General features: G+C 38.6%; 1 protein-coding gene across 2 annotated transcripts in view; it reads left to right on the forward strand.

The window, feature by feature from the left end:
* Window positions 1–27690, forward strand: part of NCALD (neurocalcin delta) — a 401347-nt gene that overhangs the window by 223546 nt on the left and 150111 nt on the right. The window contains exons 4-5 of one of the 2 annotated variants that reach the window (XM_030303777.1): window positions 8248–8296; window positions 16874–16960. The gene's annotated coding sequence lies outside the window, so the exon portion shown is untranslated. The remainder of the gene's footprint in view (window positions 1–8247; window positions 8297–16873; window positions 16961–27690) is intronic. The other variant, XM_030303776.1, reaches the window with a different exon arrangement.

Here is a 27690-nt window from a genome sequence, read left to right on the forward strand (position 1 = left end):
AAGGCATGAGATGTTTATACAAGCTTGACATTGCCCCTAATTGGTAGAAAGAAAAAAATGGGTTTGTAGAAAAGTGAATTCATTTGTTTTATCACATATATGGTTTGTGGATTTAATTACTTAATTTCTGTTAATATGGATAACTTAGAGCTGATTTCACAAATTCAACAGTATTTAGTGAACACCCATTTATGCACAAATTGTAAGAGTCATGCTCAAAGTAGTCTACTTCTAAGTTTGAGTGTGAGCAGAGATAGGAAACCCCCAGACATGGTGTTCTGATGTGTCTGAGGTTTGGGGTGCATAGAGGAGATGACACGGAGACTAAGAGGAGAAAAATCAACTTATGGGAGGCCCTGAATGCTGGCTAGGGAGTTTGAATTTTAACCAGGAGCCACTAGAAGCTTCCTTAATCAAGGAAATGGCATAGCCACACCTGTGCTTTAATTAGGGTATGAACTGAGTGTGGAAGAGTGGAAGGTGAATGAGAATAGAAGTAGGGGGACTAATCAGAAGATGATTTCACTAGCCTAGTATGGTTTATATAAGTCCTATAGAGATGACAGGGGCCTCTATTAGCAGTATCCATGTTAATGGGAAAAAAGATCTGATGATGCCAGTGAGAGTAGTAACATTAACCAATATTCAGCCACTTGACTAGGGAGGACTGCTGGATTTGTAATTGAGGTGGCTGGGAGGGCGGAGGAGGTATTAGTAGAAATAGAGAAGCCAGGTAGAAAAGGTTTTGGGGTCAAAAATAATAAGTTTGACTTTATATAAAATAAATTGAATATACTATAAAATACCCAGGAGAGAACAGAGGAATGCATGCGAGAGGGAGAGAGGAAAAGGGAGAGGAAGAGGGAGAGGGAGAAGAGGGAGGGAGAGAGGGGAAACTGCTGCGGATGAAATTTTAGAAGTTACCTGATAAAAGGTAATCATTGAAGCCTGAGCATCAAAAACCTCATAAGGGAGAAAGTTAGAAGAGATGAGCATTGAAGAAACAACTATGGTAGAATTGCCAGATAAAATACAAGATGTTCAGTTAAGATTGCATTTCAGATCAACGAAGAATCATATTTTAGTATAAGAATGTTCCTTGCAGTATTTAGGTACACTTCCACTCAAAAATATATATACGTTGTTGATTTGAAATTCAAATTTAACTGGGTATTCTGTATTTTCATTTGCTAAATCTAGCAATCTTTGCCTGTGGGGACTGCCCATGATTATGGGATGGTCAGAAGAGGAAAAGATGGTAGAAGAGCCTAGGGAGAGACAGATAGGACCCAGGAAAGCTAGGATATTGTACTATCATGGAATCCAAAGGCAGAGTGTTTTCAGAAGAGCTGAACAGAAAGGTCAAGACCATTGCTTTTGGCTACGTGGAAATCATTAGGGACCTTAGAGAAAGCAGATGGGGGTCTGGTTGCAACGGGTTAAGGAGTAAATAAAGTAAGGGAGAGGGAAGTAATCTGCGTAGATCTCTCTTTTAGGAGTTGTGATGGAGAACAGAAGGAGAGATATGAGATGGTAAAGAATAACAAAATGGAAGGCAGGTTTTCAGGATTAGAGAGGCCGAGGCTGTTTGCCAGCCTCTGAGGAGCCCAGGGTAGTGGCATCCTGAGGATGTAAGAGGGGTGATGGGATTAAGGGATGGAGTGAGTTGTGGATGATGCTGGAGGGGGAGAATCAGGATGTAAATGGAGGGATTAACCTTTGCGTGGAGGATGCTCCCTCTTCATCCAAGCCATGAAAGAAGGAGGGGGAGATAAAGATGTGGAGATTTTGGAAGTAGGGAAGAAGAAGGAAGGTTTTTATTTCTTTTTGCTCTCTGTGTTATCAAGTACATGTTATGGAGAAGGGATTAGGGGAGCGGGAGGGGAAGACTCAGGCTCAAGATACTCCCTCTCTGCTGCTTGCATGGGACAGATATGATGAAGAGCTCAAAAGTGCATGTAACTCATCTAAGTGGGAACCATTTATTTTCCTCGTGTTGTATCTTCCTTCAGCGCTAGTGATCCATATTAATTCGTAGTGTAATTGAATTTCTCACCAAGGAGGGGAAAATGACAGAAACAGAATTTAACAGACTCACTTTCCTCCATTTTATTAGACCAGGAGATCCTGGCCATGAAAGGATCAGGATTGTTTATCTGTGTCTCCAATCTTAGAAGGGGGCAGTAGGAGTATCCAGCAGAAGCCTTTATGGGGGACATGTGGAACTCCTACTCTGTGAGATCTACCATGCAGATTGTGTCATGTGGGATTAATAGCTTTGCCATGTCACACCCAGCACACCAGACCCTCAGAGACATACAGGTGGCACGCACTGTTCCCAACTACCCTCTGCTCTCTGGGACTGAGGTCAAAAGATGGCCAGGCTATTCTACAATAGTGAGAAGGTGAAGTTGAGGAGCACAGCAGCCTGGAATCTCTTAGCTGCTTTTCCTCTCTGCTGTCAAAAACAGGCATGCCATTTGCAGCACCAAGAGGGAGCCATTTGCAGAGCTGTGGAAGCCTGAGAAAGCTGAGAAAGAGTTATTTCAGGGAGGGGGTGGGGTGGTGCTGTCTGCCTGGGGAATTCTTAGTGCCTCCACCTCCAGAGAACATTAACATTTCCAGTCCCTTTTCCACAGCCCTCTCTCTCCCTCCTCCTCGCCCCCAGCACAAAGGCACAAATGAAATTCCTAAAAGTAGACTACTTCTGCCTAGTTATTTTTTAGTTATTTGCTGTTTAGTATTTATCAAGATTTTCAGTTGTTAATTTGTCCTCCTACCCCATGTCTCTTCCTGCCTCCACGTGATGGGTTTGGTATGGAAGAAGCGTGTACAAGAAGCAGCTGGTGATCACATAGAAACATCTCCTAGAGAGAGGAGGCCTTGAAAATCAGTCTCCTCACCCCCACCTGAAGAGAAGAAAGAAAGATCTGCATTCCATTAGCTTTGGAGAGCAACATAAGCATTGTTGAAAGTGAACAATCTAAAATGTGTAGGGTGGTATTTAGCCAGGTCAAGAGCCCCAGTCCACGGAGCTGGGTCAGAGAAGCAACACATGAACAAAATGCCATTAATACACACCAAAAGGGTTGGCGACCAGGTGAACAAGCAGGATGCCAGCGGAAGATGATGCCAGAGGAGAGAAAAAGTATAAAATAACATGCAAAAGATTAAGGATCTGAGGGAGCAGAAGGGTTAAAATAGGAAGTGGTGGGGTGGGATTGAAAAAGCCAGAAGGGGCACCTGGTGGCTCAGTTTGGTTGAGTGATGGACTCTTGATTTCAGTTCAGGTCATGATCCCAGTGTTGGGCTCTGTGCTGAGTATGGAGAGGAGGAGAAAGAGAGAGAGAGAGAGAGAGAGAGACGAGAGAGAGCGAGAAAGAGAAGAGACGAAAGAAAGAAGAAAGAAAGAACGAAAGAAAGAGAGAAGAAGAGAGAGAGAAACTCCCTCCCTCTCTTCCTCTCTCTCTCCGTCTCTCCCTCTCCTTCTCCCTCTCCCTCTCTCTCTCCCTCTCCCTCTCCGCCTCTCTCCCCTCTGCTCAAGCTCTCTTTCTCTGAAATATACATACATACATACATACATACATATATACATAAAAACAGAAAAGAAAAGGCCAGAGGAAGAAAGCTCTGTAGCACCCAGTACTGTAGTATTTTACAGCTTAATGCTGAAAGATTGCTTGTTCCTGCCTCAACTGCCTGCCCTGTCTCTGGGAGTCAGTTATGCCCAGAACAGCCACATTTTTCTGGAGAGGAACTCCCAGGACATGTTCTAGAGAGAGATGTTGAATGAAAGCAAGACCTTTCCAAGTGCGAGTCGTATCAGTCTGCATGGTCATTCAACCCCTTGTCTCCCCATCAATGTATTCGTTTCTTAGGAAGCAGAAAAGAGTTGCTTCCCTTTGCAACATCAAAAAAAAAAATGTTTTGGCTTGATTTTTGTGTTCTTTTTAAATTTTGCTATGTTTTTCAGTTTCCTAGAAATTGAAAAATATAATAAATGAAGTAAAAAGTGTTTAATGAGTGGGTTCAACAGTAGAATACAAGAAACAAAGGAAAGAATCAGTGTACTTACACATAAAATAATAGAAAGTACCCAATCTGAGGCACCTGGGTGGCTCAGTAGGTTAAGCCTCTGACTTTGGCTCAGGTCATGATCTCACAGTTCCTGGGTTCAAGCCCTGCATTGGGCTCTGTGCTGACAGGTCAGAGCCTGGAGCCTGCTTTGGATTCTGCATCTCCCTGTCTCTCTGCCTCTCCACCTCTCTCTCTTTCTCTCTCTCTGTCTCAAAAATAGATAAAAATGAAAAAAATAATAATAAATTACCCAATGTGAACAACAGAGAAAATAGAATCAAAATTGGGGGGTGGGGGTGGGGAGACAGGGCCTCAGGGGACCCAAAGGGATATAAAAATTGTATACCATGTGTATCATCGGCATGCTAGAAGGAAAGAAAGAGGACGATGAGACCAAAAAAGTATTTGAAGAAACAATTGCTGAAAGTCTTCCAAACTTGGTAAAAGACACAGACCTATAGTTTCAAGAAGTTGAGTAAAACCCCAAACAGGATTAACCTAAAAAAATCCACACTAAGATACATCTTAGTCAAAGTTCTGAAAAATAAAGTCAAAGAAAAGATTTGAAAGCAGCAAGAGTGAAATGAGACCTTATCTATAAGGAGAAACAATTAGATAGTGAATTCCTCATCAGAAACCATAGAGGCCAGAAGTAAGAGGCAGAATATTTTCAAATGTTGAAGGAACTGTCAACCCAAGCAATGAAAACATCCTTCAGGAATGAAGGGGAAATAGACATTTTCAGCTGAAGGAATACCTAGTAATGTGTCACCAGTAGGCTCATCTTAAAAAAATAGCTAAAGGAAATTTCTCTAAACAAAAAGGGAATGATGGAAGAGGGAACATCAGTATGGAAGAAAGAATAAAACAAAGAGTAAAAATAGGGATAAATACAATAAGCTTCCTTCTCCTCTTAGTTTTCTAAATTAGATGATTGAAACAAAAATTTTAACATTGATGTAACTCAGTGTAGTAGAAGAAATGTTTAAGAAAGTTATTTTTTAGGGGTGCCTGGGTGGCTCAGTCAGTTAAGTATCGACTCTTGCTTTCAGCTCAGGTCATGATATCACAATTCGAGAGTTTGAGCCTCAAGTTGGGCTCTGCACTGACAGTGCAAAGCTTGTTTGGGATTCTCTCTCTCTGCCCCTCCCCCACATACACTCATGCACATTCTCTCTCTCTCAAATAAATAAACTTAAAAAAAAAGAAAGTTATTTTATAAATGAGGGAGAGTAAAATGATGTAAAGGGAGTTAAGGAATCTAATTGCACTGGTATAACATTAAAAACAATAGGCTCACAGGGTGCCTGGGTGGCTCAGTCTGTTAAGTGTCCAACTTTGGCTCAAGTCATGATCTCACAGTTTGTGACTTCGAGCCCTGCTTTGGGCTCTGTGCTGACAGCTCAGAGCCTGGAACCCTACCTCACATTCTGTGTCTCCTTCTCTCTCTGCATTCCATCATTCATGCTCTGTCTCTCTGTCTCTCTCAAAAACAAATAAACATTAAAAAATTAAATAAAAAAATAAATGAAAAAAATAATAGATGCTGACAAGTTACATATATTTAGGGTAATATGAAGAACAACCATTAAAAAGCCATACAAAGAGATATACTAAAAAAACTATAGATAAATAAAAATGAAATTCTAAGAAATGTTCCAGTATCCACAATAAGGCTGGAAAATGAAAATAAAGAAAGGGAAAATAAAGAACAAACAGGAAACAAAAAGTAAAATGGCAGACCATAACCCAAGCATGTCAGTAATTACATTAAATGTAAATGGCCTAAGTATACAAATTATAAGAAAGCAGTTGACACAATAGATTTAAAAAAATGACCCAGCTTGGGTGCTTGGCTGGCTCAGTTGGTAGAGCATTTGACTCTTGATCTCAGGGTTGTGAGTTCAAGCCCCACATTGGGCATAGAGCTTACTTAAAAATTAAAAAAAAAAAAAAAAATGACCCAACTAGATGCTGTCTACAAGAAACTACCTTCAAATATATCAATATAGGAGAGTGAAAGTAAAAAGATAGAAAAAAGATATATCATACAAACATTAATCAGAAGCAAGCAAGAATGGTTATATTAAGATCAGATAAAGAAGACTTCTGAGCAAAAAAGAAAAAAAAAAAAAAAAAAGACCAGGGACAGAGGGACATTACATAATGATAAAAGGGTCAATCTACCAAAGAGACATAGCAAACATAATATTTTGCACACAAATCCTAAATATGTACCAAACAGAGCAAAATATGTGAAACAAAAGCTGATAACTGAAAGAATAGACAACTCTATAGTTAGAGTTGGAAACCTCAACACACCTTTTTTTTAACAATTCATAGAACAACTAGATGGAAAACCAGCCAGTACAGAGAACACAGCAACATGATCAGTCAACCAGATCTGATTTATGTTTATAGTCCACCCGGCAACAGGGGAAAAGACATTCTTTTCAAGTGCCACAAAATATATGCCAGGATAGGCCATAATCCATAAAACAAACCTCAACAAATTTGAAGAATTGAAATCATTCAGTGTATTCTCTGACTACAGCGGAATCAGACCAGGAATCAATAATGGAAACATTACAGGAAAATCTCTAAGTACTTAGAACTGAAACAACAAACTTCTAAAACATCTGTGGGTCAAAGAGGAATTCTTAAGGGAATTTTTAAAAATACATTGAAGTAAATGAAAATGAAAATACAACATAACAAAATTTGTGAGGCTCAGCTAGCGCAGTTCTGAGAGGGAATTTTATAGCACTAAGTATGTTAGGAAAGAGGAGAAGTCTCAAGTTAATAATTGAAATTCTCATCTCTAGAAACTATTTTTTAAGTTTATTTATTTATTTTTGAGAGAGAGAGAGAACAGAAGTGAGGAAGGGGCAGAGAGAGAGAGGGAAAGACAGAATCCAAAGCAGGCTGCAGGCTCTGAGCTGTTAACACAGAGCCCGACTCAGGGCTCAAATCCACCAACCGTGAGATTGTGACCTGAGCTGAAGTCAGATGCTTAACTGAGTGAACCACCCAGGTGCTCCCAGAAACTAGTTTTTTTTTTTTTTTTAATTTGTAAAAAGGAGCAAATGAACCCAAAGCAGGCATAAGAAAGAATAATAAAGAACAAAAACCAATAAAATTGAAGAGACAAACAATAGGGAGAATAGATTAAAGCCCAAACTGATTCTTTGAAAAGATCAACAACATTGATAAGCCTTCAACAACACTGACAGAGAGAAGACACACATTACCAGTATCTGGAATCAAAAAGACTAACCATCACTATAGACGTGCAGGCATCAAAAGAAAAATAAAGGAATACTTCAAACAACTCTACACATTTTCTGTTTTGGAAAGAAGTTTCCAGATTATTAATTAAATTTTCTTAGGTATAAGGCTATTCAAATTATCTGTATTTGTTGTGTGGGTTGTGGTAGCTTGTGCTTTTTGGGAAACGAATCCATTTCATACAAGTCCTTCCAAAACAGAAAATTCCGGATCCAGTTGGTTTCACTGGAAAATTCTACCAAATATTTAAAGAATTACATCAATCCTATCACTCTCTTCCAGAAAATAGAAAAGCTTCATCTTATGAAGCTATTCTGATACCAAAACTACAAAAAGACAATGTAAGAAAACTAGAGACTAATTTATCGTGAAGATAAATGCAAAATTCCTTAATAAATAGCAAATAGCATTCAGCTATGTATAAAAATAATTATATAAAAATAATTATATACCATGACCAGGTGGAGTTTATTTTAGGGATGTAAGACTCATTCAATATTTGAAAATCAAGCAGTATAACCCACCATATAAACAATCTAAAGAAAAAAATCACAATCATGCTAATGGAAGCAGAAAAAGTGTTTGACAAAGTTCAACCCCCAGTCATGATTTAAAAAAAAAAAAAACTCTCAAAAATAGGAATAGGAGGGAACTTCCTAAAATTGATTTCATAATATCTATCAAACACCTGCAGCTAACAGCATATTTAATAGTGAAAGACTGAATTCTTTCCCCATAATATCAAGAGCAAGACAAGGATGTTCTTTGTCATTACAACTATTCAACATACTACTGGGAGTTCTACACAGTACAATAAACTAAGAAGAGAAAATAAAAGGCATACAGATCAGAAGGTAGAAATAAAATTGTTTCTGTTTGCAGATGTCATGAGAAAAATCCAGTGGAATCTACAAAACACTAGAACTAATAGGTAAGTTCAGCTAAGTTGAAGGGTATAAAAGAAACAAAAATCAACTGTATTTCTACATACTAGCAATGTATACATGGGTATTAGAATTAAATGTACAATATCACTTATGATAGCTCAAAAACATATGAAACTTATATGTAAATCTAACATAACATGTAGGATTTGTATGCTGAAAACTACAAAATGCTGATGAAAGAAATCAAATGAGAAGATCTAAATAAATGAAGAGCCATACTATGAATCTAATTCATGGATTGGAAGATTCAACATAGTGGATATGTCAGCTCTCCCCAAATTGATATTTAGGTTTAATGAAATTCTTACAAAAATTCCAGAAAAGATTTTTGTAAATATAGACAAGATTACTCTAAAAATTTACACAAAAAGGAGACATATAAATGGCCAATGGACATATGAAAAGATACTCAATGTCACTCATCATCAGGGAAATGCAAGTCAAAACTATAGTGTCACCTCACACCTGCCAGAATGGCTAAAATGAACAACACAAGAAACAACAAGTGTTAGCAAGAACGTGGAGAAAAAGGAATCCTTGTGCACTTTTTGTGGGGAGGCAAACTGGTACATCCACTGTGGAAAACAGTATGAAGTTTCCTCAAAAAAAAGTTAAAAATAGAACTACCTACAATCCAGCAATCGCACTACTGGGTATTTACCCAATGAATAAAAAAACACTAATTCAAAGAGATATATGCACCCTCATGTTTACTGCAACAGTTTTTACAATAGCCAAATTATGGAAGCAGCCCAAATGTCTATCAATAGATGAATGGATAAAGAAGATGTGGTACACACACACACACACACACACACACACACACGGAATATTATTCAGCCATAAAAAGGAATGAAATCTTGCCATTTGCAACAATGTGGATGGATCTACAGAGTATAATGCTAAGTGAAATAAAATCAGTCAGAGAAAGACAAATACCATATGATTTCACTCTTATGTGGAATTTAAGAAATAAAACAAATGAACAAAGGGAAAAAAGAGAGATGGGGTGCCTGGATGGCTTAGTTGGTTAAGCATCTGGCTTCTTGCTGACACCAAGGGAGCCTGCTTGGGATTTTCTCTCTCCCTGTCTCTCTGCCTCTTCCCTGCTCTCTCTCTCGAAATAAATAAATAAGTTTAAGAGAGAGAGAGAGAGAGAGAGAGAGAGAGAAAGAAACCAAGAAACAGACTGTTAACTATAGAGAATAAACAGAGGGTTAGTAGAGGGGAGATGGATGGGGGGGAAGGGAGAAATAGATGATGGAGAAATAGTGCTTATCATGATGAGCACTATGTATAGCATTGTTGAATCACTATATTGTACACCTGAAACTAACATAACACTGTATGTTAATTATACTGGAATAAATATGTTTAAACTTGATAAAAATGAAGAAACAAAATAAAATAAAACTTTATACAAAAAGGGAAAGGAACTAGAATGTCTAAACCAGTTTTGAAAAAGAATAAAATGGGAGGAATCACTCTACTTGATTTCAAGACTTATATAGCTACAATAATGAGGACTGTGGAAATAGCAGAGGGAGGGATGGACACATAGATCAATGGAAGACCTGTAAGTAGTCACATATAAATATAGCCAACTGATTTTTGAGAAGTATGTAACAGCAATTCAATGGAGATAAGATATTCTTTTCAGCATTAGTGCTGGAGCAACTGGATAACCTCAACCTAAAAACCCCACAGCTTAACTCCAATTGGATCATACATTTAAATATAAAATATAGGGGCGCCTGAGTGGCTCAGTCAGTTAAGTGTCTGACTCTCTGTTTTGGCTCAGGTCATGATCTCACAGTTTTGTGAGTTCAAGCCCCACATTGGGCTCTGTGCTGATGGTGCAGAGCCTGCTTGGGATTCTTTATCTTCTCCCTCTCTCTCTGACTCTCCCCCGCTTATGCTGTCTCTGTCTCTCTCTAAATAAATAAATAAACTTAAACAATTTTAAATATAAAATATTAAACTATAAAAATTTTAGAAGAAAACATGGGTGAAAATATTCAGGACTTTTGGCTGTGTGAAGAGTCCTTAAACATGGCACTAAAGGCATAATTTCTAAAAGAAAAAAATAAATTTAAATTCATCCAAATTAAAAATGTTTGCTCTATAAAGGACTCTGTTAAGAATATGAAAAGACAAGCTATAGATGGAGAGAAAAAACTTACAAAACATGTACCTAACAAAGGACTTAAATCTAGGCTATATAAAGAATTCGAAACTTAGTTAAAAAAGAAACAGTTCTATTAGAGAATGGGCAAAAGATAGAAAGAGACATTTCACTGAAAAGGACGTATAGGTGGCAGATAAGCACTTGAAGATGTTCAACATTACTAGGTATTAGGGAAATGCAAATGAAGACCATAATGAAATATCACTACACATCTAGTAAAATAGCCTGAAATAAATAGTGATAATGCCAAATGCTGGCAAAGATGTGGCAAAATTGAATCTCTTATTCATTGATGGTGGTTAAAATGGTACAGCCACTCTGGAAAATAGCTTGGCAGTTTCTTAAAAACTAAACCTAAACTGAATCATAAGACCCAGCAGTCACTCTCCTGGGCATTTATCCCAGAGAAACAACTTACGTCCGCAGAAAAACTTATAGACAATTTTTCCCAGCAGCTTTATTTGTAATAAGCCAAAAGCTGAAAACAACCAACACGTCCTACAGTAGTGGTTAAATATATACATAGTGGTTAAATATATATAAATATAAATAGTGGTTAAATATACAGTGGTGAAATATACATGCAAACGGTGAGATACTATTCAGCCATAAAAAGGAGCCAACTATTGATACAAATAACAACTTGGATACAGGCAGTGCCTGGGATCTCAATTCAGCATTATGCTGAATTAAAAAACCCAACATCAAAAGGTCATATATTATATGTTTCCACTTATTAACATTCTAGACATAACAAAATTAGAAAGATGGAGAACAAGTTTGTGGTTTCGAGGGATAAGGGGTGGGAGCTGAGAGGATGGGTGTGGCTGTAAATGGTAGTAGGATGTTCTGTGTGGTGATAAATAGTTCTGTACCTTGATTGCAGTGCTGGTTACACAGATCTTCACGTGTGATAAAATGAAATGTAACTATAAAAATGTATTAGATGTAGGCTTACCTAAACAAAAATATTGTTTGTATGTGCTCTTCTTGGGTTTTATTTATAAAAACAAGTCACCAATACTTGCTTTTTTTCATTCTTTGTGCTTTTACAGTTCACCCAAGTTGTTGCCTGTAGCTATGGTTTATTCATTTTCCTTGTTGTCTAATATTTCATTATATGTATGTAACTCAGTTTATTTCTTTAACTGTTGGTGGGCATTTGTGTTAAATATAGCTTTTTTTTTTTTTTTTTTAAGAAAGGTGTTCTAAACATTTTGTGCCTGTTTTCCAGCGCTGCTATGCAAGAATTTCTCTAGAGAATATAGGTAGGAATGTGTTTGCTCGGTTGGAGGGCACGGAAAACATTCAACTTCATGAGTTAAGGTTAAATTGTTTGAGAGGCTTATATCAACTAATACACCCACCATCAGCTAAATTTGTATTTTCTTGATTACAAATGAGGTTGCTTGTCTTTTTATATGTACATTTACCATTCTTGTTTTTCTCTTCTGTGACAATGTGTCAGATCTTTTGCTCATTTTTCTATTATGTTGTCTTTTACTGATTTGTAACATTTCTTTATATAATCTAAAAACTGGCCTTTTGTTGATTTTACTTGCTGCAAACTTGTGGCAGATGTTGGCAAGTTTTTTGCTTTCTTTATCATACTTTTTTTGTTTTTGTTTTTTAGAGGGAGAGAGAGAGAGAGAATGCATGAATGGGGGAGAGGGGAAGAGGGAGAGAGTGAGAGAGACTCCTAAGCAGAGTCCACACTTAGCATGGAGCCCAATGCAGGACTTGATCCCACAACACTGGGATCATGACCTGAGCCGAATTGAGAGTTGGATGTTCAACCAATTGAGCCACCCAGGTGTCCCTCTTTATTGTACTTTTTGATAAACAAAGATATTAATATTATAGTAGGGAACATTTATCAATCTTTCCTTCTGCAATAAACAGTTTTGTGCCTTAAGAACCCTTTTCCCATTTGGAGGTCTGAAAGATGTTCTATATTTTCTTCCACGTTATAACTTTTTTTTTTTTTTTTTTTTTTTTTTTTTTTTTACAGCTAAGCCTTTAATCCCTCTGGAATTGATCTTTGGGTATGATTCCTCCTTGACTTTTGGCTCAGTAAATTATTTCAACCTTTTGTGAGAGCTCTGTTGTCTTTTAATTCCAACTTCCCAGCCTTGACTGGTACTGAGGCTTGCTCTGTCTCTTCAGGTTGTGTGTGTGTGTGTGTGTGTGTGTGTGTGTGCACACGCGAGTGCTTTCTCTTTTGGTATGCCTTATAAATTTTTCCTGCTAGCCAGATACAATGTACTAGGTGAAAGGAACTGCTATAAATAGATCTTTAGTAATGTGGTGGTGAGGTTCTCAGAGAGAGGAGGTGTTTTACGCATTCTGTGATCAGCCTTTTAGCAAGCCTGTGCCTCTGGACTGTGACCATCACAGTGCTGCAGTTTTTTTCTCCCCCTTTTCTCAGGATGGCTGGAGTGGACTGAAGTTCAGTATTTGCTTTCTCCCACATTGAAGGCTAGAGGAGACTGGTTTCAGTATTTCCCTTTCCCAGGTCAGTTAGGTTCTCATAATACTCTAGCAGGTTAGGCTCTCATTAACTAGTTTACCCAGAGGGTGGGCCTTGCTAAGAACAGAGTGCTCTGGGACGCCTGGGTGGTTCAGTCAAACCTCAGCTCAGGTCATGATCTTACGGTTCGTGAGTTCAAGCCCTGCGTCGGGTTCTGCACTGACAGTTCGGAGCCTGCTTGGGATTCTCTCTCTGCCCCTCCCCAACCTGCTCTCTCAAAATAAATAATAAATAAATTAAAAAAAGAAAAAGAACAGAGTGCTCTGGCATATTTCAAAATGGTTCCTTCCGCCCTCTGTATTCTGGAAGCTGGAGGGGATTTTTCTCTGATATTTACTGTGGGAATCTGGTAGATGTCCTGCAAGTAAATCTCACAGTATTGGGAGAGCTCCCTTTTGACTAGGTACCCCCAGAGCTTTTAACTCTCAGAGTTGTCCCCACAGCCATTCCAGCAATTCAGAAATTACAGTTCAAGTTTTCCTACCCCAGCACTGCTTCCTACAGCGGTTGCTGTTGGTAAGTCCCTGCTCAGGGAAGCCATCCGTCCATCTCTCTAATCTGGGGGACAGTGGTTTGCCCTGTGTGCTTCCCTATCTTAACGTGCTCCAAGAGGAGGTCTTGAATTCTACTTGTTGTTTTGACAGAGTGGTGATTTCCAAGTTCCTGCTCCTCTTTTGTCTTTTAATACCTGAGTTCATGAGAAGGTCCAGGAAGAAAATTCAACCATGGTGAGATTTGGGAAGATGGCCAATTCTCCTTTAGGCAACTTTGAAAGAAATTTTGGTCAAATGATGGGTTTCCTTTACTGTAGCCAAGGCATTCTTGCTTTAGCGGTTTTGTAAGTGCTTGAGTGTCACGTGTTAAAAAGCTAAAGAAACCAAAAACAAAAGCAATGAAAAGCAATGAATCTCTTCTCACCATTTGAACTATGACTCAGATCATTTAAAGAAGCTATTTGTTAAGAAAGAAAGCATAAATTTAACATGCCTGTTTGTGTGGTATTCAGAGTACAGATTCTGCTTTTGGAAAGGCACTGCTGTTTATGGGAAATATTGCTGGACAAGGAATCAAGAGCCTGGAGTTAAGCCTTGATCTGTCATTACGTGGTTGCAAAAGCTTCTTGTATCCAGAGTACGTTCAGCTCCTGTAATAACCCTTCTACAGCAGCTTAGCCAAATTAAGGTGTTTTTTGTTTTGTTTTGTTTTGTTTTGTTTTGTTTTGTTTTGTTTTATTCCCCTCATATAACAGCCTGGGAGCAGGAAAACCAGGACTAGTGTAGTGGTTCCTTTTTTTCAGTTTAGGCTTCACAGCGTGTGGCTCTTGTCTTCATGCTTGTCACTTCATGACCGCAAAGTATGTCTCTATCTCTGGCCTTGTATCAATGTTTCAGCCATGAAGAAGAGGAAGAGCAAAGACCAAAAAGCGAGTGGAGAGCTCTTTAAAGAGCTTTTTCCAGGGGGCACTTGGGTGGCTCAGTCAGTTAAGCATCTGACTTTGGCTTAGGTCATGATCTCACGGTTCTTGGGTTCGAGCCCCGCATCGGGCTCTGTGCTGATGGTTTGGAGCCTGGAGCCTGCTTTAGATTCTGTGTCTCCCTCTTTCTTTGCCCCTCCCCTGCTCGTGATCTGTCTCTCTCTCTCTCAAAAAATAAATAAACATTTTTTTTTTTTAAAGAGCTTTTCCAGGAAGCCTACGCAGTAGTGTTAGCTTACACCTCCAGGGTCCAAGCTGTTCCACCTGTCCATCCTTAGCTGTGGTTTTAACAGGGCAAATTGCTGCCCTGAACAAAATCAAGGTTCTGTAAAGAAAAACAGTATGCTGGGAATTGGATAGGTAACCAGCAGTGTCTGCCCCATTCTCTAAACTTCCATTGGGAACGCCTGTTCCTCCCCCACCCTCGACAGAGTTGTTTGCAGGTCAAAATGGAAGATCAAAATCAAATGCAGGAGCACTTCATACACTATAAAATGTATTTCATAAACAAAATGGAAGTATCCTGACCTAAATTCTTTTTCTTAAAGCTTTTTTATTTATTTTACTGAGAGAAAGAGCACATACACATGGGAGGGGCAGAGAGAGAGAGAGAGAGAGAGAGAGAGAGAGAAAGAAAAAGAAAGAGAGAGGGAAAGGGTGAGAATCCCAAGCAGGCTCTGCACTGTCAGCACGGAGCCCGACACAGGGCTTGAATCCACAAATCACAAGATCATGACCTGAGCTGAAACCAAGAGTCGGACGTTTAACCAACTGAGCCACCCAGATGCCTCTCGTGACCTATGTTTTTAGAGAGCAAATCTAATGTTAACAGAAAGCCCACCTGAATGTAAAGATTTGGGTAATCAGTATCTCTTGAACCTCAGCTCATTCTCTTGTTGACATCTTTAGAGAACACAGTGTTCTCATGGATGCACATCCTCAAATACCAATCTTTAGGTTACTGCCAAAGATTGCTGTGCTGGACATTTGTTGATTTTCTCCATAATAATCCCTTTTCCCTTCCAGTATCTTGAGTGACTTCCCATGCGATTTTTCTTTGGAACGTTTCTACCCTCACCTCCAGGGGTAAGCCTTGATTAATTTAAAGCCACTCAGCAAAGTATTAGTGACTGATTCAGTGATGGGCAATCTGAGTGACCTCAGAATTTGGGACTGCCAGAGTGCTAACACTATCCTCTTGAAAGATACATAAGTGGTCTTGAATTGCTGCAGCTAGTATTTTTTGTACCATGAAAGGAGGCAGCCTGAGGTTGAAATCAATCTACAGAGAATACCTGTGCCAAGAGAACTCCAGAGAATCAAATGATGTGGTGAACCTCTGTTTTCCCAAAATCAACCGTATACCTGGACATTTTTTTTTCCCCAGCTCAATGAACCAAAATATTTCCTTGTCTTGTTATTTATTTGAATCAGTGAGTTTGAGGTGGGGTTTGTGTTATTTGTAGCCAAAAGATTCCTGAGTGATTGTTTCCAATATATGGTTTAGGCAAAAATATATATATTATTTTAAATATATTCTTTAAATATATATTATTTAATGTATATTAATTTATATCATCAACAAATTAGGAAATTAATCATGTTCCTAACTTAACAGGAAATCCTGTATATAATATAATAGATTATATTTATAATATAATATATTTATATTTATACAAGAGATAGATAGTTATAAATTAAGATATAAGGAGAGGGAGAAAGAGAATATGATAGGGATATGAGGAAAGAGAAGAAGAAAGGAAGAGAGAGGGAGAAATAGAGAAAGAGAAGAAGAGAATATAATCATAACATAAACTATATTATATTTAATATATTTATTAAATAATATTATTTAAAATAATATATTACTTTATATGTTTTAAATAATGCATTACTTAATATAGTATATATTTATGTACATATGTAAACACATATGTGTGTATTATATTATATATGATATGTATACATATGTATATATATTGGTATATACATAAGTTTATTCTAAAGTTTATAGTCCTTCCAGGATTAAGGCCATGAGGCCTGAATGTTACTGAGAAGGCCAGTTTCTCTCTGTAATAAATGGACTGCATAGCATCTGTCTAAATGATTTTAAACTGTGAAGTGCTAAGACCTGAGTCTCATGCTTTTGGGGACTGCACTTATCTCCCCTGTGGTACAAGACTCACCCCTGGGTACTTTAAGCCAAAGACCAATTAGGCTGAGATATGTCAGTGTTCTTGAAGGTGTGTTTCCTGTTTCCTGTTTGCAAAGGCAACTACAGAAGAAATAAGAGTAACGGCCTTACATAAACTGCTTACTGAGCTGTCAAATGTTCAAATAAAATATTCATTAATTATGAGTGATCTCAGTTGCAGGGCCACGGAGCTGCTGGTGATAAAATCTGTCGTGATCCTGTGGAAGGCTGTGCAATCCGAGGCGCTGTCTGACTGCTTATTGTGAGTTCCTTTTTTTAACCTCTTGAATGTCTGGGTTTTAAGTTGTGATTATTCTTAAATTATGATTCAGAAGGCAAAAATGTTGCATCCTAGTTAGGCTATTGTGGGTTTGTATGTTTGCTGTCTGGTAAATAAAACGTGCTGGCTTATTAGCTGCCATTAGAGCTTTGTCATGAGGTGTACATTTCTACTTGAACTCCGGATGAATTTGTGTATTAGTGACAAGAAAACTATGCACCCTTTCTACTTTTTAAAAAAATCTCTTCTGTGGTGACTCTTTTTAAATGGGAACCTCATTTAAGTGTAAGAAATTTACTTAAAAAACAAATAGGGGACATGATCATGAAGTAAAAACCTGACTTTCTTCCTGTATGTGCCGTTCCTCACTTTCTACATCTACGCATTTGGTATGGAAAATTGAAGAAGATATTGTGCAGCAAGTAGATGGGATTTTTTTTTTAATTCAGAAACAATTCTTTTGAAATTCTATTATGGTACAATTAGGACGGCAGTACCAGCAATAGTGGATTTCCTGTTAAGTTAGGACCATGATTAATTTCCTAATTTGTTGATGTGGGTCTCGAAAGCCATCTCATTGAATATTTAGGAAATTGGCTTTTCAGGAAAGGAAATCTACTGATATATGAAGTTCTTGGAAAATTTTCAAGATATGCTAATGGCCCCAGATGAGAGCCAAGCCAAGATTTATAGGCAAGGTAATACGGCTTAGGTCCTGGTAATAATTTTTGTGGCTGTTTGTAAATAAGGCGTGAATATTAATCTGATGTTTACTTGGTCAGACAGTTTTAAACGAAGAACAAATGGCAAACATAAAACAAATGTGGGTAAGAACAAAACCAAGTGTATTTTCCTGGTGTTGCAGGGAAGGGAAATAAGTTGATGCAAATTGAAATTTAAATGTACTCAGCTTTTTTTCGTCCCACTTCCTTTGTCCCCATTAAGTTTAGGCATTAGATGAGCAACATGGCTTATCTGGATGTAATAAGAATGTGAAAGGGAAAGTCTGTATTCCAACTCTGGTAGGCCAGTCCTTTTAATGCGATACATAGGACAATAATAAAGTATTTGAGGTCATGCTAAGCAAACTCTAATTTTTTCTTTCTTCGTATCATCAAGAACTGAGCCGCAACTCCAGTATATTGCTCGTGGAAGCCAAAATAGAATTGAGCATTTAAGTTGGTGGTGAGAGGCTCTTACGTCTTGGGATAATCTGGTTGAAGTACTTATGGCTATCACAGCCATAAACACGATAGTAGCCCTTGCATTAGTTCCTTGGATCTTTCTGACGTCAAACCAAAGAGTAATAGGAAAATATGTGTTCTTGGCCAAAAGACAGCAAAGCAGGAGTGTGACGCAACCATTCCCCTAGACATGGAGGTGTGGAGAATCCATATGCCTGCGATTAGCTTCTGACGTTCCTGCCCTTCCTCAAGTGTGCAGGTCCCTCTTCTGTGATTTCAGAGACAGGTGATTCCTTACTGTAGATTCTCTGTGTGAGTGAGCCCCAGGTAGGCTGGACTTCGTCTCTGGTTTATGTGGAGCAGAGAAAGGCTAGGCCGCTGGAGTTGATGCTGCAGATTCAAGGCATCTTCCAGGTTCAGAGGAGGACAGTTTGGATGAGAAATTGACAGAAGAGGTCTTGAGGCAGTGAAGGAGCCACTTCCTGCTTCAAGACTACTGTGGTCTTGAGGGAGGTGTGGACAAGGCTGGGATAAGGATGACCTCTGGAATAGAGGCCAAATCTCCTAACTGGGACTTTCCAAATGGATGGCCTAAGTTAGCAAATACTGCCCCATTTCCTGTGTGTTCTGGAATTTGTTCAAGAATTTCAGGTACCCTTACCTAGTGACAGAGATCCTGATAGCAATAGGTAGGAAAGATACATGTAAAGAAACTATTTTAAAGTGAAGTATATGAATAGACTCCAGGTTTACAATTATTTCTGATTCCTGTCATCTGGGTGTCTCTCTTTAGCTCCTTGAGGCTAGAGTCATTTTGTCTGGATCCCAAAGAAATCATATCTTCCCCAAGGCTTTCTATGTAACTGGTTTCTCAGTTACATGATATTACATGGAATTCTATTTTTCTATAGTTTTTGCACTAGACACATCCTTCCTTCTCCTCTTACAAATATTATTTTAATCCTTCTAGCCTGGGAGCTCACCACTCTTTATTGTCAATTTCCTATAAATTCTCCTGTATCAAAAAAAAAAAACCCCATCTGTTATGTCAACAGAATATCTACCTATAAATTCTCCTCTATCAAAAAAAAAAAAACCCACCTATTGTGTCAACACAATATCTATCATTCAAGAACAGTCATGGGGAGAAATTATCTCAGAGCCCAAGAGTAGAAGACACCAGATATCTAGGGGATAATTAAAGTATGCTTCCAGCTGTTTTCAAATAGAGACAGATACTGATCATCCAAATAATTGATTCGCTGACAACTATTTTCCACGCAGTCATGTTCTTAATGCAAAACAGCTAAAAAAATTCATTGAAAAAATAAATAAATAAACCAAGCTGCGTTTTTATTACTGTGTAGAAAACAGAATAGAAAGAGAGCAGTTGGTTTCTCAACAATTTTGCAATACGTTCCATTAGTGTCATGTAGACTTAGGAGCATGTAGTTCAATGACAGTAGATAAATGATTCCATTTAGCCCCAAAGTGTTGATTAAGTACCTACTAACTTGAGTCCTGGTGGAAAATGATCTAGTATATCCTAGACCTGTATATCTGGTAACATAATGTTCCTAAAAACATAATTCATTTATTCACCCGATAAATATTGAGCACTGGCTATGTGACGGCCCTGTGTTAAATGATGGCAATATTCATGGGGAACAAGATAGGCATGGTTTCTGCCTGTAGTTGAGGGGTGTGGGATGGGAGGAAAATGTTAATGAAATAATTGCACACATTTTACAAATGTGACCATTACTATGATGGGAAAACAAACAAACAAACATGGGAAACTGAGACCATAAAACACAGGCACTACATCTAGGTAAGTGGTGATCAGGGACGACTTCTCTGAAGAAATTTGAAGAGATTGCGAACATGGAAGAGAGTGTTCTGGGCAGAGGTCCTCAGGTAGCAGGGAACACGGAGCTTACTGGGAACTGAACCAAGGGCAGTGTAGCTGGAGAGAAAGACGGAAAGCTAGAAAGGTGGCAGGAACAGATTATGAGAGACTAATACATGAGTGAATGAATGTGAGTAGCTTATTATACACAGTGAGTCCTATTGACCTGTGTCACTGGTGTGAAAATAAAAGAAGCTTGCAATTTTATAATGACTCTGCTCTTTGTGAGATGATGTTCACTCATTCATTCACTCATTCAGCCAATAAACACGAGACAAGATCCCTATTCACATGGATCTTAAATTCTAGTGGAACAAGCAGATAATGTGCCAATAAGGAAATAATATATAGGTCTTATGGTAAGTTTTTGTTTGTGTATAAGTGGTGTGGGTAGTTTTTAGGTGGAATTTTAAAAATAATTTCAGATATTTATTGTATTGCATCCAAGTGTAGTTATTCCTTTGTTTCATTAAGTTATATGTTCTAGCAGCGCTAAGACCATGCTTAGCACGGGTGTTCTTCATTGTGCTCAACTCACAGTTGAAGACTCGGGTGAAACTCCAAGAGAGGGAAGCTGTGAGATTTGTATTCTTGTTTCTGAGGATCTCATGATACCACAGCCCACCTGGCACCTTACCTCCTCTTCTTGGACCGGTGCGGGGAGCAGGAGGGGAGCAATACAAAGATTTAAATGAAAACAATGGAAGCTAACATTGATCGAGAAGGATCTAAGAGAGAGTATTTCAGTCTATTTCTTTTTACAAAAAGAACTCAGTACATCTTACTACACACTTAATATATTTTGTAAATTTTGCACATTTACCATCTCTAAAAAAAAGATTCACATCCTACAATCAATGTACACATTTAAGAAAAGGTATTTCTTTGCCACATTCCCAAAAGCTGTTATTTAATTGATGGTCCATCTTAAAATCATCAGTGCCTTACGACTCCAAAAATAATACACATCTGGAACCTTGTTCGAATTTTCAGTCATGCCTGTCTTTTCTGAAGATCTCCTTGAAGCTTCCCTGATGACAGCGTTTGCATATCTGCATATAAAGTATCACCATTGATGGAACTAAACCAGGGCACCTCTAAGGGTCACCTTCGGGTCTTGCTTGCAAAACTGAGAGGAGAGTTCATTATAGCAAAGGGAGGCCTAATAATAATCTGTTTTAGTCCCTAGGAACTTCCTGACTTTTGATGTTCAGATTGTATGAACCAAAACTATTATTCCCATATATGCCAAAAGTAATGGAAATGTTCATGTGATCCTTTAGTGCTGGGTTTCTCAGGTGCACTGTTGACATTGGATCAGATCATTCTGTTGTGAGGGGCTGTCCCATGCATGGAGAATGTTTGGTAGCATTCTGGTACCAATACTATCTCCTCCGGCTCCCCCCCCCCCCCCATCATGACAGTCATCTCTAGTATTGCCAAATGCCTCTTGGGAGGGGCAAACTCACTTACTCACTTGAGAACCATTGCTTTAGTATATCATAGTCACTGGTTCCCAATCCTGTGTTCTAGCTTGGTATTACAGTTGTATCGAAAACATGTGCAATCCTAAATGCATAGCTTTCAGTTTAACAGGTTGGTGTCTTTATAATTCTGTAGTTCCTACATCACAATTAAAAATGATATTATGAAACCTGAGCTAGAAGAGTAACCAGTTAGATTTTTACTCAGCCAAACCTGTGAAATTCTAACATGGTAATACATTTTTCTGTGGGGGAGGGTGCCTACACTTTGAGAGGATTGTTTTATTAAAACTGTATAAAATTTTACCCTCAAAGTTTAAAACTTACTTGGTGGATCACCTAATTTTTTAAAAGATACGCTTATGGGAATCTTAAAAAGACTCCAACGCATTCAGCTGCAAGAATTAAGAGCCTCTAGGTGACACATAGAAACTTAAATGAGGCACATTTAATGAGTTCAATTCTAGTTTGATGGGAGGCTGAGAACAACAGAGAGAAGAAAAGTGCCACTCTTCTGTCCTTTGGTGCTGGCACTTAACATTTTAGTGTAAGTTATTACAATAGTGTATTGGTTTAATGTTCCCTTAATATCTGTGGTTTAATCAATGTTTCTGAACATGGAAGAATGTGTGTTCTCTCTGCCACTGTTCAGCTAAGAAATGACATTTGAAAATTACCGTAATCATGCATGAATAGATCTTCTAAAGTGGTATTTTACTACACTGTGGTGCCTGGGAAGACTTAATATTGCATAAATTTACTTAGACATGTAACTAATACATGGCACCATTAGGGGAACTATTTTTTTAAATTCCTTTTTGTTATTTTATTTATGTCTTAAATGTTTATATATTTATTTTTGAGAGAGAAAGGGAGAGGGAGAGGGGGAGAGAGAGAGAGAGAGAGAGAGAGATCGATCATGAGTTGGAGAGGGGCAGAGAGAGAGGGAGACAGAGAATCCCAAGCAGGCCCTGCACTGTTAGTGCAGATCCTGATGTAGGGCTCCACTCAGGGCTCGAACTCGGGAGCCCTGGGATCATGACCTGAGCCGAAATCAAGAGTCGGCCACTTAACGGACTGAATCGTCCAGGGGTCTTAATTATTTATTTTACCTAAAGGCCTCCTGCCTCAAAATGTTGCATATATTTCAAGTGAGACCAATATATTGTTTTGTAAAATAGAGCTTTGTTTCCTGTCACTATTGTATTCAGGAATATTAAAAAAAAATTTTTAATGTTTATTCATTTTTGAGAGAGAGAGAGAGAGAGACAGAGAGACAGAGAGAGGGACAGAGTGCAGGTGGGACAGGGGTAGAGAGAGAGAGAATCTGAAGCAGGCTCCAGGCTCAGAGCTGTGAACACAGAGCCCAAAGTGGGGCTTGAACCCACGAACCGCAAGATCATGACCTGAGCCTAAGTTGGACGCTTAACTGACTGAGCCACCCAGGCCCCCCTCAGGAATATTTAAAAAGTACTAATTTCTCAAAAATAAAGTTCTTATTCTTTTTCATGGTGCTCAAAGCTTTCTACTAACTGGCTGTAGTCCGCCTCCTGAGATTCATTTTCTTTACCTCCCTTTGCTCCTGTCCCCATATCACTCTCTGACAGCAATGAACTAGGTGGCCTGAGTAACAGGACGGACATCTCCTTGCACTTTTCTGCCTTCATAGCTCTTCTTGTGCTGTGATCTCTAAGCTCTGAAATTCGAATTCATGCTTAAGAATCATTTCTTACATGGAACTTTCTCAAATGTTCTCAGTTGGGATTAAATTCTCCCTTTCTTTTTCTATCTCTCCCCCTGTCTTCCTCCTTCCCTCCCTCCCTCCCTTCCATCCCTCTTTCTCTCTTTCCTATAAATGCTTGGAAAGCACTAGATTAGCAATAGATTTCAAACTATCTATGGGGATGACTAGGCTTTTTAAAATTTCCTATTCATCACATGCCAATATGTATCCTCTTGTCCATGACTAGTACTTAGATCTCTCCATGTGAAACTTAACTACCCAAGTTCTGCATATACCCCATCTATACCACATTCCATGAGATGCATCCACTTGACCACACATTATTTGGATGTTGCAGCAATGTCCAACTCGTGTAAAAAATGTCTGAATAGTTACTTGCAATATCTGTACTTGTCCTGTTTCAGTCTGATAAGAATAGTTCATGGGGGTGGCTCTGGTCCACAGACCACACTTTAAGGAGCATTGACCCAGACTGTAAACTCCATGAGGACAGGACCCGGGTCTGCTTTTTTCATCATTATAATTCTAGCCCCTGGCATTGCCTGTCACATAGCAAACACATTTATTGCATGTGGAAGTATCATGCTATAGATAACAGCACCTGTCTCCCAAGTAACTTGGATCAGATCTCAATCAATTTTTAGCACTACAGGATTATCATGCCTTACTTGTATCAGAAAATAGGAATGAATGAGAATATCAGACTGATTTATTTTAAATATTGCTCTTTAGTTTAAAAGCTACTGAAATAAGGGCACCTGGGTGGCTGAGTCAGTTGAGTGTCCGACTTCTGCTCAGGTTGTGGTCTCATGTTTTGTGTGTTCAAGCCCTGTGTCGGGCTCTGTGCTGACAGCTCAGAGCCTGGAGCTTTTTCAGATTCTGCATCTACCTCTCTTTCTGCCTAACACATCAACACTGCTCATGCTCCGTCTCTCTCTCTCTCTCAAAAATAAATAAACATTAAAAAAATTAAACACATAAAAGCTACTGAAATAAAACATACCTCCTTCTTCCTACCGCTGGTATGGCCTTTATAAGTGAAGATTACTTGATCAATAATTTTCTTTCACTGGATAGTTGCAAAAAGTCGCTGCATTCAAATTCACTTAAGTAAAAATGAAAGGAGTTTAAAAGAAATCTAAAACACTTAGCCTGTTAAATGGCAATATTGAGAAATTGTTTGAGAGAAATGTATTTCTAGAAGAAAAAACCCCACAAAAACAAAACTATATTTAAAGCCTTTCTTTTATGCAGCTCAAGGGGGCACATTGAAAGTCTTCGGCAGTTTAAAATTCTATTTCTGAAAATGAGAATCACATGGAGTTAATTTAACATCCACCACTGTAATTTCTACTGGGAAAAACACCTGGGACATGAGTAACTTTTTTTTTCTTCAAAATTGAAAATGTAAGAGATTCAGAATAAATTACTTGACAGTGCTCTTGGAACACAGATTTCTTTCTTTCCATTTTTTTTTTTTTTTGAACAAAGATTTCTAACTTTCAGTGGTTCAAGAGTATCTTTCTCAAGTGGTAAAAAGTGGCTGCAGTTGGATGTTCATACTTTTTATTGACTATTTCATTATTTTAAAGTTAACAGCCAAGAAAAACAAGGAAATTTACTATATGTTTTTCCCACCGTTATTAGCCACTTATTTTTCCATGGAACGTTTGTTATTTCTGGGAAACATATGGCATGTGACCAGAACCATAATTAGTAACAGTTTGATGTTATAGGAATTCATATTTTGGCAATTTCTAGCTTCTTTAGATCAGTGGCTTCCTCTGAAATATAAAAGCAGCAAATAAAGATCCTAAGGGTGAATTCTGGAGTCAGCTTTTTTCTCCTTTTAGAAACAGAATTATTTGCTTGTTTTGACCAGGGAAGTATTTGAAGATTTTTGTAAACGCTTATATAGTTCTGCTCCAGAGCCAAAAGATGCCAGAAGGAGGCACTGTTTTAAGCACTTTGCATATTCCACTTAGTTAATCATTGCAAATAGGGGCAGGAAGATATTACTTTGCTCCAAGTCACTTCAGTGGGAAATTACATAGTTGAGATCTACCTGAAAAAGTCTGGCCCCAGGCTCTGCTCTATCCGATAATAGTGTCTCTTGTGCAGTGTGCTTGTCTAAGGAGATGAAAAGTTCCAATATTCCATTGGTAGAATCCTGTGGAAGAGATTATTTTCTTGCAGACTATTTCTGCCTAATAGTAGCTAGGAAATGTTGAGTAACTGGGGAATATTAGGTAACTGGGAATTCTGGGTAACCAGAGAATGCTGGGTAACTGGGAGAAAGGGGCAAGAAGCCATTAGTTGTCAGCTTATTCTGAGCAACTTCCTAGCATCTCTAAACCAAGGGGTAGTTGTCATCGATAGTTCCAGGACCTGGGACTGGTCTGCAGAGTTGGCCACCTTGCACAGAATTCCCCAAAGCAGTGTTATCTTTGAATCAGAAGGATGAACCATTGTATTACAAATCTTTAAGGATATGGTATTTAAAATTCACAATTTTCAAGCACTTGTTACATATACATATATAATAACCAAGAAGAGGAATTTTTGGGGGAAAGAGTGTGTGCTTATTTATCAATTCACTTATTTTTTTTTTTTTAATTTAAGACTTAAAGACACTGGGATAAATGGGGTTAGCAGAGAGCCCTTAGACCTTCCAATCGGACATATACCACTGAGTTCTAATATGCATCCCAGCCAGGAGACAAAGGGTAATCATTTTTGCTTTGTGTTGGAAGCCATGGTTGCTGAGGCTGATTATTCACAGAAGCAAGGTAAAGCATCTCATCAATCTCAAAGTGTAGTTTGTCATCCTTTGTTACTAATGGAGTTATTAAGGACTGAAAATGCAACATTGCTTAGCAACATGCATCATGGTTATTTATTCTTTTGAGCAGCAGCAGCAGTAACTAGTCTGTCTTATAAATGTCTTAGTAGCTATTTTCATTTCCCTTTTCATTTAACATTGCTTGCATTCACTGCCATGGTATTAATCAAGGTGCTTAGACTGTGGCTTGCTGTGGGGGTGGGGCATGGGGTGGGCTTAGGTATAGTCCCTTACTATAGAGATCAGCCCTGAAAGCTGGCTATTGGTTGAATCTAGAACCAAAAGGAAATTAGGCTATAAGTAAGAAAAAGTAGTGAAAGATTCCTACAACTCTAACGTTCTCTATAAGTCTTCTTATTTTCACTGCTGGCAAGTATGTGATGGTGATGTCATCCTGTGAGATGTGGGAACTTGCTATAATACTCTTCAGACTACTTGTTTTGTTGGCTCTGGCCTTTTGGGCAATAATGAGAGTCCATAATAACCAAAAAGTGTACAGAATAATCCTTACTTCCTCCTAAGAAAAAGGTAACCAAAAAACTCCAAAGGAATAATCTTTATTTCCTCCTAATGAAAAGGTAACACCTTCACGAATAGCAGTCCCTTGCTGCTAGTGCTAGCAGTCCCCTGTCATTTACACTTCACGTGTGTGTTGGAGAATGAGTCGGTGTCTGGGGAAAATTTGATCTGGATGAACTTCTTCCAAAGCCCTCCTTTCTTCTTCAAACTGGAATAGTACCAGTACAGCTGAGAATCCTGGCATTCTTCTATTATCTCCCCTTCCTTGGCCGCCACAGTCATCCTAGCTTGGTCTCTTAAATCCTGGTGTTCTAATTTGGCTTCTGTTCTGATGACAAGCAAGAAATCCCAGTGGCTCGGGCCATCTTGTAGGAAAGACTGTCTCTGAAGAGGCTTGAGAACAGTTGTGGGAGGAAAGAGGGGCCAACCTTCTGCACGAAAACAATGGGGAAAGAATCAGTTCTCGGAGAAAAAAAAAAAAAAAAACCAGAAGCAGCCATTCATCCTGGCAGGGGAGATGTTCCACTTGGGATTGTCACCCAGTGATTGATGTTGTTCAATCCCAAAATGTGTGGAGGGCTTTTGGAATTTGAATTAGTGAGCACTTTGTTTGATTCTTTGCCCTTTGTGGGGAAGGATCCTGGAATGTGTGTATCTTCTTCCCGCAGCTTCTTCAGGGCTCTCCACATCCTTGGCTTTGCCTTTGCTTTGTTGTGTCCTAGAATCACTAATTAATTATGGACCCAGTTCCTTCTGTGCACTTGCTAATTGGATGTTTTGGAAAATTGCTCCAAGCTGGCTTAAATAATGAGACCGTTAAATGGCTCAGAGGTGCTGGGAAAGATAAAGAGGCCATGGCCATAGGAAATCCAGCAAATATCACCCAAGATATCTGTTACCCCAGTAACCAAGGGAGATAGAACCCTGGGACAGAGGAGTTAGAGAAAAAAAATCCTCACAATGAAGTGGTGAAAGGGACAGGGTCAGCAAGAGGGGCCATTGTTAAGTAGAACATTTTCATGGAAAGAAT

The sequence above is a fragment of the Lynx canadensis genome, chromosome F2 (assembly GCF_007474595.2).
Source record: "Lynx canadensis isolate LIC74 chromosome F2, mLynCan4.pri.v2, whole genome shotgun sequence".
Taxonomy (NCBI): Eukaryota; Metazoa; Chordata; class Mammalia; order Carnivora; family Felidae; genus Lynx; species Lynx canadensis.